General features: G+C 38.0%; 1 protein-coding gene across 2 annotated transcripts in view; it reads right to left on the bottom strand.

The window, feature by feature from the left end:
- CNOT6L (CCR4-NOT transcription complex subunit 6 like) overlaps positions 1 to 17,786 on the bottom strand; it is a 363,313-nt gene that overhangs the window by 195,253 nt on the left and 150,274 nt on the right. The window contains exons 13-14 of one of the 2 annotated variants that reach the window (XR_009503291.1): positions 2,314 to 2,455; positions 1,884 to 1,930 (exon numbers count right to left, since the gene is read on the bottom strand). The gene's annotated coding sequence lies outside the window, so the exon portion shown is untranslated. Of the gene's footprint in view, positions 1 to 1,883; positions 1,931 to 2,313; positions 2,456 to 17,786 lie in introns of those variants that run through there. The other variant, XR_009503290.1, reaches the window with a different exon arrangement.

Genomic DNA, 17,786 nt, shown 5'->3' with positions numbered 1-17,786 from the left:
AACATATTTTTCTTTATCTTTTATTTTGTATTCATATAAGAGGATGGGTGTTCACTAAACTTACTGTGGTCATCATTTCATGATGCATGTAAGTCAAATCATTATGTTGTTACACCTTACACTTATACGGTGTTGTATGTCAATTTATCTCAATAAAACTAGAAGAAAATAAAGGTAGAGGTTCCACTGAGAAAAAGGAGAGAATGAATATGAGAAGGACTTAGTACTCTCCTCAATGGTATACAGCACTAGGACACTTTAGAAAAAGTGTCTAGCCATTCAACTTTAAACAAAACAAAACAGCCCATAAGCTTTTCTTCTTGGAAAAAAAAATTATCATTTGTTTTTTTAATTTGCAATTAATTTCTCCACCATGTAAAGCCAATTCGAACAAAAGGTCATTTTCCTTACTTTGGCATCATTTCTATCCTTCCATAGCCTGTTAGAAGAAGCTTTAGAAAAAGTGACAACTAAGCAGCCCTGTGTGGAGAGAGGCTATTTATTTAATACCCACAAAGAAATGACCCCAGTAAAAACCGAATCTAAGGAAATAAAACATCTGAGATCATTCTTAACCTCAATTTTCCCTAAAATAGCATTTCATAAAATCTTAGAGGGGTTAATACCCTGGAGTTAAGGACTCTATAGAGCTTCATGACAAATATATAGTTATTCCACTTTGCTTTGTTTTATTATTGTTGTTTTCCTTTCTCCCTGGACCCTAAAGAACTGTTTTGAAATCTCAACTGCTGTCAAATGTTGTCCAAAATGGTTGTATACACCAAAAGCACAAGCAACAAAAGCAAAGATAAACAAGTGGAACTACATCAAACTAAAAAGCTTCTGCACAGCAGAAGAAACAGTCAACAAAATGAAAAGGCAGCCTACAGAATGGGAGAAAATATTTGCAAGTCATATATCTGATAAAGGGTAAATATTCAAAATATGTAAAAACCCCATACAACTCAATAGCCCCCCAAAAATCTGATTAAAAAATAGGCAGAGGAAATGAACAAACATTTTTCCAAAGAAGATACACCAATGGCCAATAGTACCTAAAAAGATGCTCAACATCACTAATTAGGGAAATTCAAATCAAAACCACAGTATCGTCTCACACCTGTCAGAATGGCTATCATCAAAAAGACAAGAGATAACAAGTGTAAGCAAGGGCATAGAGGAAAGGGAACCCCTATACACTGCTGGTAGGAATGTAACTTGGTACGGCCACTGTGGAAAGCAGTATGGAGGTTCCTCAAGAAATTAAAAATAGAACTACCACATGATCCAGCAATCTTACTTCTGGGTATATAACTGAAGGAAGTGAAAACAGGATCTTGAAGAGATATCTGCACCCCCATATTTATTGCAGCATTATTCACAATAGCCAAGATATGGAAACTACCCAAATGTCCATCAACAGATAAATGGATAAAGATATGAGATACAGACATAGAGAAGAGACGTGTGGTTGCTAAGGGGGTGGGGGAGGGAAGGATTGGGAGTTTGGGGTTAGCAGATGCAAACAATTACATATAGAATGGATAAATAACAAGGTCCTACTATATAGGGAACTATATTCAATATCCTGTGACAAACCATAATGGATAAGAATATATACTTTACTGTATAGCAGAAATTAACACAACATTGCAAATCAACCATACTTCAATAAAAATTTTAAAAAAGAAGATGTGAGATAGATACATATAAAATTATTATTATTTTTATTATTATATGAAATATTATTCAGCCATGAAAAAAGGGAAATCCTGCCATTTGTGACAATATGGATGAACATAGAGGACATTGTGCTAAGTGAAATAAATCAGACAGAGAAAGACAAATACTATATGATATCACTTATATGTGGAATCTGAAAAAAGCCAAACTCATAGAAACAGAGAATCGAGTGCTGGTTACCCAGGTCCTGGGGGATGGGGAAATGGGAAGATATTAGTTAAAAGGCACATATTTCCAGCTATACGATTAACAAGTTCTGGGAACAGCGTGGTGACTGTAGCTAATAATACTGTACTATACACCAGAAAGTTGCTGAGCGAGTACATCTTAAATGTTCTTACCACAAAAAAGAAATGGTAATTACATGATGGGATGGAGGTGTTAGCTAATGTTATGGTGGTAATCATTTTGCAACATAAGTCAATCAAATCAATACATTGTACACCTTAAACTTATACAATGTTATATGTCGATTATATCTCAATAAAGTTGGAAAAAAATCAATGCAAATATTAAAGTCTAAAAAAAAGGGTCTTATAAACAACTTGTGGCAAAGACAGTAATGCTTACCAGATAGTACATTAGCTTCCTCCGTACTCAGCCCCCTGGTCCTTCAGTTCACTCCATGTTCAACACCCTGGTCTGTTGGTTCCACGTGTGCTCAGACCCCTTGCAGTCAGGGAGGGGCAGGTGACTAGTTCCGACAAATGGGCTGTGAAGGAAGTGAATGTGCATTACTTCTGGGCTATGGCAGTGAAAGCCCACTTGAACTCTCCAGCGTTCTTCCCCATTCCTCTATGGATGTAGAGGAAGCTCCTTATTCAGAGAGAAAAACGAGAGGGTCAAAGCAGTTTAGATAGCTGAACCATTGCTGAAAGACAGGTGCCCTGAAAAGCCATCTAGATTTACGGATGACTTTGCATTAGCAAGAAATAAACCCTTGTCTCCTAAAAAACTTCTGTTTTGCAGTTGTTCATAGCTATAAACCTAGCTTATCCTAACATGCAACCCAACAGAGCAATACAAATGTTCAATAATATTTGATGAAGTATTATGTAGCCATTGAAAAGAACTGTCACAAAACTATTAACATCAAGAATTATTATATTATTAATTGGAAAAAAACGCAAAAAACAAAAATATGATTAGAAAGGTAGATGGGAATAAAAAGCAGGGCTTTCCCAGTAAAACTGACAGAATGGATGAAATTGTGATTCAGAATTTTCCATAAAATGTTTTCCAGAAAACTACTGACATATCAGAATATGTGTATTTACTGGGGAGGGGGAGTGAGGATGAAGAATGGGGTGGTCCCAGCTGAGACTAAACCCATATTCAGGCTTGTTCAGATATATGTTGACTTTCTGCTAAAGAAGGAGCTTCTAGGAAAAAACCCATTTTAAGGACGGACAGAATAAAGACACACATTTTGTCCAATAACAATTTATCAGTCTTTGGCGTGAAGGGGAACTCATGTCTGAGCCCTTGAATTTGTTCTCTGACCCAGATTCCTTGGACTCATGTCAACACTTGAGAGCTGTTTGTCACATGTCTTGGTGTGCAATATTAGAAGCCCAAGGCTGTGTTACTTTGGGAACAGGGTAGGGGTGGGAGTCAGAAATTCACTCGGATTCAGTGAAGGACAGCACTGATCCAGCATAACCTGGAGTCGGGGATGTAACAGAAGGTGGCCAATGTCAAGGGCACTGCAATGACACCAGCAAGCCAACTTCCGGGGGCAGCAGGAGGGCTGTACATGATAGGCTTAGCAAGTGTGCCTTAGCAAGGCTCCCAAGTGTACCTGCGGCTGAGAGGTGCCAGCTAACTCAGCAGCAGTGGGAGGCGGCTTTTGAGCAAGGGGCAGCACTCCTAGAGCAGACATCAGTGCTGTGGATGGCCGCCCTTAGCTCTGGGACGGTAGTGACCTCAGAGGTCAGTGGGAGCTGCAAGAATTTATTCATGAGCTTTTGTGAGTGGTATCCTGGGAACTCTCAGAAGAGAGGGCTGGAAATCTGCAACAAGTCAGAGAGACGCAGAAGAGGGCAGGAGATCCCACAGTTAAGTGGGGAGAGCTAAGCCAAGCAACCTTGTTTATTATTGCAGTGACCCCCATTTTCTGCCCAGACTGAACAGCTTAGGACATGTATGTTTCCAAATGACAGATACTTTAACAGAAGAAAAGAGTTTAACCTGGAAATGGACAAATGAGAGTCACGGAGGCAGCATTTCCTAGAGCTTATCCCTCCAGCACCGTCCACAGGAGAGAAACTCTGATCTGGGGAAAAGGCTTTAGATCACCAGAGAAGGGTTTGTCAGGCCTATATGGAAGCCCCCTCTACTAACACCCATTTTGACATTCCAGGTACCCTGATACTTGAAAGATGCTGCTCAGGAGAGTAACATGAATATTTCAATCACTGCAAAGTAACCCACTGGTATGGACAGTGAATGATCAATGATAGTACAAAGTACATGGTCCCTTTCATAATCTTTAAAAAATAAAGAGGCATTCTGGTTATCAGATCAGTCTCTTGGTTAAAAAGAACCTGTTCTCAAAAGACTGAATGCCCTTGGGTTACACTGATCAGATCACTTTTGAACCTACAAAGCTGAGATTTGTGACTCCAAAGTAATGTCACTAGGAGAGATCTGATCACAGCTGCTGTCTAAATTGCTGATATCATTGGCATACTCTATAGCTGCCACAAAAATTGTAAAAAAAAAAAAAAAAAAGGCAAAATCATCAAAATATCACCATTATTCAAATTTCTATAATAATAAATTAAATTGTCATTATAGGTACACATATATAAGAGAACAAAGGAAAATGCAGAAAAGAGGTGTGCTGGATACTGTTCCTTCACATTTAATCTCCACCCTTCCTCACCCTGATCGATGCCCTTGGTGGATGGCTTCCACTCACTATATGAACCCAATCTTTTCTCTGTGAACTTTGTCTGTGATGTTCTTCCAGGAAGAGTTGATAAGGTCAGTTCCATCAACATTTTACGCTATAGTTTATGCTTTTAAGCCCTTGTTTTAACAGGCCTTTCCTATTCCAAAAATATTCTCCTGTGCCTTCAACTATTAGCTCTATGGTTTTATTCCACATTTATGTTGCTTTCATTTGTTTGTTTGTTTGTTTTGGCAACACTGCGTGGCTTGTGGGATCTTAGTTCCCCAACCAGGGATTGAACCTGGGCCACAGCAGTGAAAGTGCCAAGCCCTAACCACTGGACCACCAGGGAAATCCCATATTTATGTCTTTAATCCTTCTGGGGATCACCTTTATGTGGTGTAAGGCAGATATCCAACTTTTTCTCTATATAGTGAGCTACTTTCCCCAAATTCATTTGGAAACATTCTGTAATTTCCCTCACTGATTGTGAAGTTACATTTATCACATAAATACTCATATACAATATTTCTGGACATTATTCTTTCATTATATTCTTTCCTCTCTATTTTGTTTCGTTAGACTCTTTCACTGTTTTTATGAATACAGATTTAAGAATTCCTACTATCTGTCATATTTTCCAGAACTGGCTTAGCAACTTTCATGGATCTTGATATTTCCAAATTTTAGGATAAATTTGTTAAGTTTCTCAAATAAACTTGCTAGACTTTTAATTGGAATTGCACTGGGTTTATCAATCACTTTAGAGAGAATTAAATCTTTATAATACATACTAAATGAAGTCAGACAGAGAAAGACAAATATCATATGATATCACTGATACATAGAAGCTAAAAATATGATACAAATGAACTTATTTACAAAACAGAAACAGACTCACAGACATAGAAAGCAAACTTATGGTTACCAAAGGGGAAATAGGGTTGGGGGGAGGAGGGATAAATTAGGAGTTTGGGATTAACAGATACACATTACTATATATAAAATAGATAAACAACAAGGACCTACTGTATAGCATAGGGAACTATATTCAATATCTTGTAGTAACCTATAATGGAATAGAATCTGAAAAAGAATATAATTCTGAATCACTTTGCTATACACCTGAAACTACCACAACATTGTATATCAACTATACTTCAATTTTTAAAAATCTTTATAATATTATCTCACCCTATCCAAGAATATGGAATGCTTCTGCATTTATGCCAGTATTCTTGTATGTCACCTACATGATTTTTAATTGCTCTTTTTAAAGGTATTGTGCATTTTTGTCAGGTTAACTCAATAATCTGCATTTTTCTTGCTATAGGTAACAGTAAACCCTCTAAAACTGTTATAAAGAGGGTAAACTTTGGAAGTACATGTACACTTGAGAATTCTTTATTTCACTCTCAACTTAAATGATAGATTAGCTGGTTATAAAATTGTGGCTTCAGCATTCTTTTCATTTACTACTTTGAAATATTTTTTTGTCTCCAATATGTGTTTGGTGTAATTCTTATTTGTGGTTCTTAATAGGAGGCCTTTATCTCTTGAGGTTCTGAGAATTTTTTTTTTATCTTTGATTTTTAAAATTTCACGGGAATTCCCTGGCAGTCCAATGGTTAGGACTCCATGCTTTCACTGCCGTGGCCTGGGTTCAGTCCCTGGTTGGGAAACTAAGGTCCCATAAGCCATGTGGTGTGGCCGAAAAATAAAAAATTTCACAATATAATGTACCTAAGGACTTCTAGGAACAAACACTTTCAATCTGAGGTCTTTCATTTTCTTTAAATCTGGGGAAATTTTGGTCATTATCTCCTCAGATATTTTCTCTTCTTTGTATATATATATTTTTTACTCTCTTTCTAGTTCTACAATAAAACAGATGTTTACATAACTACTATGATCTTCTTAATTTTTTCTTTCATATTTTCTAACTCTTTATCTCTGGCTGATGCTTTATGGAAGAATTTCTTGATTTGATCACCCAGCTCATTCATTTATTTTTCAAATTGCATGCATTTTGGGATTCATCTCTATTACTGCTTTCTATTTCAATCATTTAATTTGTATATACATTATATGAAGTCAGGTTTAATAGGTTGTCTCTAGTAAGCATCTTTCACCCCACATGGTCTCAGGATATAGAAGGTGAGGTTAGGGTGAGGAAATATCCAGAGGCTGAGGGTCTGTGGTATCTTTGCTATCCCGTTTTCATTCCAATCAAACTAGAATACTGTTCTGATATCACCCTATCATTGGGTTTGCTCTTCCTTTCAAGACCAAGTTGGTAGAAAAAAAAAGGGTGTGGATTATAAAGCTTTTCCCTGGCCTTTCTGCATCAAAGGCACTAGATCCTCTTCCATTCTGGGGTACCATTACCTTCTACACCAGGACTCAACTACCTTTATAGTTTTACCTTAATTTTTCAGCTTTGTTGACTTTCTTCTACTTCTGTGGCTTCCACAGGGCTAAATTTGAGTGAGGGGGTAACTCTTCTGGTTAGTTTGCCATCTTTGTTGAAGTGGAATGGGGAAATCCTTTCTAAGTTTAAATGCAGAATAGAAGCTGTTTTATAGATATGAATCTGGCAGCATTTTGTAGACATTCCTTGGGAATTCGCTGGTTAGCAGACCTAAGCCCATTCACAAAGAGACCTGTTAGCACTACTTAAAAAAAAATAAAGATATCTTCAGGGACATTCAATGCAATTAGGAGTGTTGACTTTGGTAGGGGAACTCATCACTAAAAATGTTCTATTATAAAACTTCCGAAGAAAAGCTTTGAGAGTAAACAGGAGAAGAGGAATGTCAAGGGGTTCTCCTTATATCTCGTGGAGAACAACAGAAACAAAGGACTGGACCTTCTGTGTTCTACCTGTGCCCCACAGAGGAATAATATAGCGAGCAGGTGGGGACTGAAGGCTTGGCAGTCACTACTAACTGGAAGGTGGGTCGAAAAAGAGTGGGAGTGAAGATGGAAGAAGACAGGCTTGAGCAGCAATATGGTGGAAAAAACATGTATATGAATAGAACAGGAGAGATATTTAATGGCTGGATGAATGTAGACATTTAGGGAATGGAAAGAATGATTAGAGGAAATCATTGGGAAGATGTCTATGTGGTATGCTGTATAAACCCCCATAGGAAAGTCTATATTATTCCTCAAGACACCTGGAGTCTTATTTGTGTTTTCATTTCCTGTGACTCTATGCAGAGGCTAGGCCACTAGATCCTTGGCTTTTATTAAAAATATTGATAAATAAAACCCTTGTCCAGGTGCAAATTTGTTTTACTTTGTTTTTCCAAGTCATCAGATCCTGAGTATCTCGTGTGTATCCTTTAACACAGCACTTGCCAAAGTGGGTTCAGCAATTATAAATAAAGAGGGTTCTAGAGTCAAATAAGTTTGGGATGTGTAGGGTTATACAGTATTAACATGAGTTCTTTGCTTGCAGGATTTCTCAGAGCCATTAATATGCAAATATTACTATCATTTTCCAAGAAGGAGACATGGTATGCCCTATTTCTCAAATTTGACCATAGAATCATTTTTCTCAAGGCATCTTAAGATACTACTGTTCCATGGACCAAACTGCTCTGATGGATTGCCTACCTTTGTTTGAGTTATAATGTGGACTTAGCAGATGTAGTCAAGGGCAATTTTTTTGCAGCTGTTATGAAATAGCACCTTGCAAGATGCATTCTTCATGTTATTACAATCTAGCAATTGCTTTAACCATGAAAGTGTTATCTGTCATTTCCATCAATATGCATGATTATATTCAATTAAGTAATTTATTTCAAAGCCACTTGTATTGTTCTCTCTTTGTGCACCTCATGTGGTTAGTCTTATTTTCCTAAGAGTGTGTAAGCTCTGTAAAGATAAGAATCATGCCTATTCCTTTACTGAATCATGCATAGCACTTGGTGCAGTGCTAGATGCAAGATCAAGATTCAGTAAGTACACTCTGATTGGAAAAAATAAAACTTAAAATGCAGCAGAAGCAAACTATTATAAACTTCCTATGTATTTGATAACATATCATCTAAGTACTTTTGTGCTTTAATTATCACTCCCCACTCCTTTTTTCTCTCTGTGCCTTTTCAGCACTAAATACACCCTGGAAGGAAAATGGGGGCAATAAATCTAAGCAAAGCAGCCCTGAAAAGTTTTTTTCTATTTGTTCCAATATTAAGAATAAATCTTTGGCTAACAACTTCAAACTATTCTGACTCATCTTTTTGTTTGATTCCCTCCCAGTTTATTCGTTAATTGTTCAACATTTTTGCTCCTACTTTTCCATGGCTGTGTTCTCCTTTAAATATAAAATTCAGTATCTTTCAGAACATTTTCTTTGCTTTGCAAGTCAGGAAAACTTTCCCTACCACCTCATTCTGAAAGCACTTGGCAGGTAAACTTCTATTATCATATCACTGTATATGAAGGTCCTTAGCTTAGTCTAATTATGCTTTGCCAAGTAAACAATTTATAGTGTATTATTTCCATTGGAAAGTCCCCTTTTCAAATTGAAGGATTTCACAATAAAAAAAAAAACACTGGTTAAAGAAACCCCAAGTTCTTCTTAGCATTGGGGTTTCAACTTAATGGGGTCATCATTCATAAGACCAGGTTGATAACACCAATACATCAAATTTACAATGGAAATTTAGGACCAAATTGTTCTGTCAACAGCTCCATTGTTCCCAGTTCCCTTGTCTGCCTGCTCCCTCCCACATCTCCTTCATCGATAGACTCATTGGCCCCTCCACGGGAACCTCTCCAGATCCTGCCCTTGCTATCCCCTCAGCCTTACCCCGCCTGGAACTTGTCTCTTACCCTTGCTTCTTCCCATTAATGACCCTTGCTGGCTCCTTTCATTGTTCCTTCCCAAACTCCATGAACTGTCCACATACTTCCTCTTTCTTCTCAAGTCTCTCAATTAGTGAGAGACTTTCTCCAACCCCAATCTAAACCCGAGCCAAGAGATGTGGCTGACATACTCCTCACTGGCATTTCCAGACCATAGCACCAAACATTTTATCAATAACCCCACTTACTCTGCTCATACAGGATTCTTCCAACATTCCTACCACTGTCATTTCAGCCTCCAGGGCCAACCCTCAGCTTTGTTGATGCCAAGCTCACAGTTTTCATTCCTACTGCATTTCCTACCAGAGATGGAGTAGAGCATCAAAGTTGACTGTCCAACCAACGTCCTGGCCTCCCAGCTTCAGCTTTTTCCTTTTCTCTGACTTCCTAATCCACTCCAACATGGTACCTCTCTACCACACATGCAAACACAGTCATGCCTTAGAGGTTTATATTGGGTGCTGACTAGGTCAAAGATCTTGTAATTGGCCTATCAAACAAGCTGGACTCAGTAAGGGTGACATTATAAACTAGCTTAACGTTTATTTTCACACAGCTGCCTTTGACTCCATTGAGCTTTTTCAGTCTTTGCCCTCCTGAATGAAATTTCAGGCAGATTCCATGTTTTCTCTGATTACTCTATTCCCAGCTATTAATAAATAGCTCCGTCTTTGACTTAGTAAAAAAGTTCAATTAAATCTAAATCAAAACTTCAGTCTCTCAATCTGTTCAAGTGTTTCCCTTCCTCTCTGTCAAGTTACTCTCCCTATTCCTCTCCATCACAGGTTAATTAGCCACTCATTCTGATCCCTTGGGAAAATGAAGGTGATAGAAGGGAAAGACTTAAGGAAAAGGAGAAATCAGACACTGATGCCACTGAAATCTCTGTGTTGCATGCCCCAATTCTGGCTCTTTTTCTTTTTAGTGTTTTATGAGTTTTTAGGAGACTCATTTACATTCTTTGAGCAAGGCTGATGTCTCCTCCTGGATTGTCACACATGGCATAGCTCTGCTCCTAACTTCTGGTGATCTTTGCTAGTCTGACCTTCCCACTCTTCCTAGGAGACCTGTATGGCAGAGATTCTTTAAGACAACTCAAAAACAGCTACCCATAGCTCAACAATAACAAGACAAATGATCTATTTTTTAAAATGGACAAAGGGATTTGAATAAATTTCTTTAAAGAAAATATATAAATGGCCAGTAAACACATGAAAAGATGCTCAACATCAATAATACTAATGTAATGAAAATCAAAACCACAACCATATGTCACTTTATACTAAGGATAAAGCCACTAGGGTGGCTACAATTTTAAAAAGGTAGAAAATAACGAGTGTTGGCAAAGATGTAGAGAAGTTGGAGCTCTCATACACTACATTCTCATTGTTGGTAGAATGTATAATGGTACAGCAGAACAGTCTGGAAGCTCCCCAAAAAGATGAACATAGAATTACATATAACTCAGCAATTTCACCCCCGGGTATATACTCAAGAGAATTTAAAACAGGCATTTAAACAAAAACTGGTAACACAAATGTTCCTAGCAACATTACTGATAATGTCAAAAAAGTAGAAATAACCCAAATGTCCCCTCAACTGATGAATGGATTAAAAATGGTATACCCATACAATGGAATATTATTTGGCCATAAAAGGTCATGAAGCACTGATTCATGCTATGACATAGATGAAACTTAAAAATATTATGCTAAGTAAAAGAAGCCATACCCCCCAAGAAAGGCAATATATTGCATAATCCAGGGGTCCCCCAGGCTGCAGACCACTACCGGTCCTCAACCTGTTAGGAACTGGGCCGCACAGCAGGAGGTGAGCAGCGGGTGAGCGAGTGAAGCTTCATCTGCCGCTCCCCATCGCTCGCATTACCACCTGAACCTTCCCCCCCATCACTCGCATTACTACCTGAACTACCCCCTCCCCTCACCTCCCCGTCCGTGGAAAAATTGTCTTCCATGAAACCAGTTCCTGGTGCCAAAAAGGTTGGGGACCGCTGGTGTAATCCCATTTATATGAAATGCCCCAAATAGGCATATCTATAGAGGCAGAAAGTAGATTAGAGATTGACTAGGGCAGTGGGGTAGGAGGAATGGGGAGTGACTGTTAATGGGTACAGGGTCTCTTTTAGTGGAAATGAAAGTATTCCACAATTAGAAAATGATGATGGTTCCACGACTCTGTAAATATATTAAAATACACTAAGTTACACACTTTAAAAGGGTGACTTTTACGCTAAAATAAAGCTGTGAAGAAGAAGGATAAGGAAGAGGAGGGGAGAGCAGTTGCTATATCAGGTCCATATCATCGCTGCTGTGGTCCTCTCTCCTTACTCTAATGCCATTCAGCCTCTAACAAGGCTTTCTCTTCTAGACCTGTTTTTCAGGAATGACTCAGGAACCAGTCCCTGTGTCATCCCAATTTCAGGTAGCATATGTTAAGCTCTCAAGTGATTCTTCTGAAGTCTCTGTCTCTTGACTTCAGTTTGAGAATGAGGATGGGGAAAGCATCTCTCTGCTTTGCCCCATGGAGATGTAGCACACTAACTCTCCAAAGGAATCCTTACTGTGTCTGAGCGATTGTGAATTCTTAGCCTCCTCTTAAGAAGCTGTTAATGGGCTACTGGTGGAAGAGTCGGATTAGAACCACCCTCTTTGCAAGTCCTTCATAGATGGGGTAGCGCGTGGCTAAATCAGAGGTCAGCAAACTTTGTGTCAAGAAGCAGACAGTAAAGGTTTCAGGCTTTGCTGTCTCTATAGTCTCTGCTGCGACTCCTCAACTCAGCCACTGTAGTACGAAAGCAGTCATAGACAAAACGTAAATGAATGAGTATGGCTGTATTCCAACAAAACTTTCATTACAAAAACAAGTGGTGGCCAGACTTGGTCCATGGGCTGACCCCTGTTCTAGGGTCACTTGGAGGAGTTTAGATAGTGAAAGGGGATGCTTGACACCTTTTGTTTTCACTGAAACAGAAGAGCCCATTTTAACATCCTGTTGTAACAGATGATGAAAATCCTCTCTCCAACCATATTCTCTGGTCCAGCACTCTAAATGCTTTCCCAACCCTGAGCCTACACTGTGCTCTCCTTACCCCTCTTGTCCCTTCACACTCTCCCATTTACCTGATTGATGAGGTAACTGCCTCATTTCAGTCAATCCCTCACATCCTGGTCCATGATCTCAACTTTGCTATACCTTCCTCCTAGATTCACTTAGCCCCTTGACCTCCTACCAAACCTTAAGAATTCCCAACTTTAGAAAATCCAGCTATGTGCTATTTTTCCTGCTCCTGGACTGCCCAGAGCTGCCAGGGTAATCTCACAACCACAGTAGTAAATTCTAGCACATGGTTAGCCCTCTAGCTACATCAAGGCCTTGCCATAAACCAGCAGACTTTTCTCTAACTCTCAATCAGGATGTTTTTAAATTGAAGTAGAGTTGATCTACAATATCATATTAGTTTCAGGTGTACAGCATAGTGATTGAGTATTTTTGCGGATTATATTCCATTAAAAGTTATGACAAGATAATGGCTATAATTCTCTGTGCTATACAATATATCCTTATTGCTTATCTATTTTTTTTTTTTTTTTTGCTTATCTATTTTTTATGAGGTAGTTTGCATCTGTTAATCCCATACCACTAATGTGTCCCTCCCTCCTTCCCTTTCCCCTTTGGTAACCACTAGTCTGTTTTCTCTATCTGTGAGTCTGTTTTACTTATACATTCATTTGTATTATTTTTTAGATTCTGTATATAAGTAATATCCATACAGCATTTCTCTTTCTCTGTCTGACTTATTTCACTAAGCATAATATTCTGTAGGTCCATCCATGTTGCTGCAAATGGTGAAATTTTATTCTTTTTTATGGCTAATATTCCATTGTATGTATGTGTGTGTGTGTGTGTGTATGTGTGTGTGTATTTATATGTTGGATATTAACCCCTTGTTGGTCACACCATTTGAGAATATTTTCTCCCATTCCATATGTTGTCTTTTTGTTTTGTCGATGGTTTTCTTTGGTGTGCAAAAGTTTTCAAGTTTACATAGGCCCTCAACCAGGACTTTTGATCTCTGTTTTGCATTGATGGTAGAGACCACCTTTATGAACTCCCATCCTCCAATTTAAAAGTGCTCTGTATCTTAATCTATACCTGCATGTATACCAATATGGTGGCCACAAGCTACTTGTGGCTACTGAGTACTTGAAAAATGTCTAGCTTAACTGAGGAGCTAAATTTTTAATTTTTATTTACTTTTAATTCATTTAAATGTAAAAACTAAAGCAGTGTAAGATATTTTCTGCTAAACACATGTATTTGTTTTAGTTGGACAGTTTCACTTTAACCATTGAAAATGTAGCATCTGAATTAAGATGTGCTGTTAAGTGTAAAATACAGTTAATCCTTGAAGAACACGGGGCTTGGGGCGCCAATTCTCCACACAGTCAAAAATCTGGATATAACTTATAGTGGGCCCTCTGCATATGCAAGGTTCCTCCCTATGCACAGTTTGGCATCTGCAGATTCACCCAACCATTATCATGCAGCACTGTGGTATTTACTACTAAAAAAAAATCCACGTATAAGTGGACCCACACAGTTCAAACCCATGTTGTTCAAGGGTCAACTTACACTGAATTTCAAAGACTTAGAAAGAAAAAAAAATGTAAAATAATTCATTAATAGTTTTATATTGATTACCTTTTGAAATGATAATATTTTGGGTATTATTTCTATTGGACACTGCTATGCTATACTCTTCTCAGTTCTTCCTGTATCAGAAGAATAAGTCACTTCATTTTTTTCCTTCAGGGCTGTCCCCCACAAAATTTATGAATCCTGAATCCATTTGTCCTATAGAATGTCACATAGAGTTCCTTTTCTCAATTATCATCAACGATTTGCTCTCTACTAGTTTATTTTTATCAATGAAATATCAAAAAAGAAAGAAGGATGTTTAGGAGCAAGTTCTGCTGAGACTTCCAGAAGGCATGAAGAAAATGACTTGGAATCAATTCAAATAGCCCAAAGCTAAGGGCTGAAAGTCCAAAGCAAATTTCTTTCCTTACCCAAGTGATTAGAGACCAAAAACTGAAGGGCCCATTCCCAAAGACAAAATTGAAGAGACCCTCAGTACATGTGCATTACTACTGCATCTAGTTATACTGAGCTACGTAATAAGTAGCTTGATCCAGAACTTAATCCAGAGTAGATACTTAAAAATGGACTAAGATAGTCTGCTAATTGGAATTTTGGAAATGTGGCTACAAAAGGACATAACTACCTCCATTTCAGTGAAGGCCAACAACTATTAGTGTTTGGGGGTGATTTTTCACTGCTATTTCTTTTTTTTTTTCTTTTTTTCTTTTTATTTCATTTTATTTTTTAACATCTTTATTAGAGTATAATTGCTTTACAATGGTGTGTCAGTTTCTGCTTTACAACAAAGTGAATCACTTATACATATACATATGTCCCCATATCTCTTCCCTCTTGCATCTCCCTCCCTCACACGCTCCCTATCCCCCTCTAGGTGGTCACAAAGCACCGAGCTGATCTCCCTGTGCTATGCGGCTGCTTCCCACTAGCTAACTATTTATGTTTGGTAGTGTATATATGTCCATGCCACTCTCCCACTTTGTCCCAGCTTACCCTTTCCCCTCCCCGTATCCTGAAGTCCATTCTCTAGTAGGTCTGAATCTTTATTCCCGTCTTGCCCCTAGGTTCTTCTGACCTTTATTTTTTTTCTTTAGATTCCATATATATGTGTCAGAAAACGGTATTTGTTTTTCTCTTTCTGACTTACTTCACTCTGTATGACAGTCTCTAGATCCATCCACCTCACTACAAATAACTCGGTTTCGTTCCCTTGTATGGCTGAGTAATATTCCATTGTATATACGTGCCACATCTTCTTTATCCATTCATCTGTTGATGGACACTTAGGTTGCTTCCATGTCCTGGCTATTGTAAATAGAGCTGCAATGAACATTTTGGTACATGACTCTTTTTGAATTATGGTTTTCTCAGGGAATATGCCTAGTAGTGGGATTGCTGGGTCGCATGGTACTTCTATTTTTAGTTTTTTAAGGAACCTCCATACTGTTCTCCATAGTGGCTGTATCAATTTACATTCCCACCAACAGTGCAAGAGGGTTCCCTTTTCTCCACACACTCTTCAGCATTTACTGTTTGTAGATATTTTGATGACGGCCATTCTGACTGGTGTGAGATGATATCTCATTGTAGTTTTGATTTGCATTTCTCTAATGATTAGTGATGTTGAGCATTCTTTCATGTGTTTGTTGGCAATCTGTGTATCTTCTTTGGAGAAATGTCTATTTAGGTCTTCTGCCCATTTTTGGATTCGGTTGTTTGTTTTTTTTTGATATTGACCTGCATGAGTTGCTTGTATGTTTTGGAGATTAATCCTTTGTCAGTTGCTTCATTTGCAAATATTTTCTCCCATTCTGAGGGTTGTCTTTTGGTCTTGTTTATGGTTTCCTTTGCTGTGCAAAAGCTTTGAAGTTTCATTAGGTCCCATTTGTTTATTTTTATTTCCATTACTCTAGAAGGTGGGTCAAAAAGGAACTTGCTGTGATTTAGGTCATAGGGTGTTCTGCCTATGTTTTCCTCTAAGAGTTTGAGGGTGTCTGGCTTACATTTAGGTCTGTAATCCATTTTGAGTTTCATTTTGTGTATGGTGTTAGGGAGTGTTCTAATTTCATTCTTTTACATGTAGCTGTCCACTTTTCCCAGCATCACTTATTGAAGAGGTTGTCTTTTCTCCACTGTATATTCTTGCTTCCTTTATCAAAGATAAGGTGACCATATGTGCATGGGTTTATCTCTGGGCTTTCTATCCTGTTCCATTGATCTATATTTCTGCTTTTGTGCCAGTACTGTACTGTCTTGATTAATGTAGCTTTGTAGTATAGTCTGAAGTCAGGGAGCCTGATTCCTTCAGCTCCATTTTTCATTCTCAAGATTGCTTTGGCTATTCAGGGTCTTTTGTGTCTCCATACAAATTGTGAAATTTTTTGTTCTAGTTCTGTGAAAAATGCCTGTGGTAGTTTGATAGGGATTGCATTGAATCTGTAGCTTGCTTTGGGTAGTAGAGTCATTTTCACAATGTTGATTCTTCCAATCCAAGAACATGGTATATCTCTCTCTCTATTTGTATCATCTTTAATTTCTTTTATCAGTGTCTTATAATTTTCTGCATACAGGTCTTTTGTCTCCTTAGGTCGGTTTATTCCTAGATATTTTATTCTTTTTGTTGCAATGGTAAATGGGAGTGTTTTCTTAATTTCACTTTCAGATTTTTCATCATTAGTGTATAGAAATGCAAGAGATTTCTGTGCATTAATTTTGTATCCTGCTACTTTACCAGATTCATTGATTAGCTCTAGTAGTTTTCTGGTAGCATCTTTAGGAATCTCTATGTATAGTATCATGTTATCTGCAAACAGTGACAGCTTTACTTCTTCTTTTCCCATTTTGATTCCTTTTATTTCTTTTTCTTCTCTGATTGCTGTGGCTAAAACTTCCAAAACTATGTTGAATAATAGTGGTGAGAGTGGGCAACCTTGTCTTGTTCCTGATCTTAGTGGAAATGGTTTCAGTTTTTCACCATTGAGGACGATGTTGGCTGTGGGTTTGTCATATATGGCCTTTATTATGTTGAGGAAAGTTCCCTCTGTGCCTACTTTCTGGAGGGTTTCTATCATAAATGGGTGGTGAATTTTGTCAAAAGCCTTCTCTGCATCTATTGACATGATCATATGGTTTTTCTCCTTCAATTTGTTAATATGGTGTATCACGTTGATTGATTTGCATATATTAGAAGAATTGTTGCATTCCTGAGATAAACCCCACTTGATCATAGTGTATGATCCTTTTAATGTGCTACTGGATTATGTTTGCTAGTATTCTGTTGAGGACTTTTGCATCTATGTTCATCAGTGATATTGGCCTGTAGTTTTCTATTTTCATGACATCTTTGTCTGGTTTTGGTATCAGAGTGACGGTGGCCTCATAGAATGAGTTTGGGAGTGTTCCTCCCTCTGCTATATTTTGGAAGAGTTTGAGAAGGATAGGTGTTAGCTCTTCTCTAAATGTTTGATAGAATTCGCCTGTGAAGCCATCTGGTCCTGGGCTTTTTTTATTGGATGACTTTTAATCACAGTTTCAATTTCAGTGCTTGGCATTGTTCTCTTCATATTTTCTATTTCTTCCTGGTTCAGTC

This window comes from Balaenoptera ricei, chromosome 5 (genome assembly GCF_028023285.1).
Source record: "Balaenoptera ricei isolate mBalRic1 chromosome 5, mBalRic1.hap2, whole genome shotgun sequence".
Lineage (NCBI taxonomy): Eukaryota > Metazoa > Chordata > Mammalia > Artiodactyla > Balaenopteridae > Balaenoptera > Balaenoptera ricei.
This window is presented reverse-complemented; position numbering and strand designations above follow the sequence as displayed.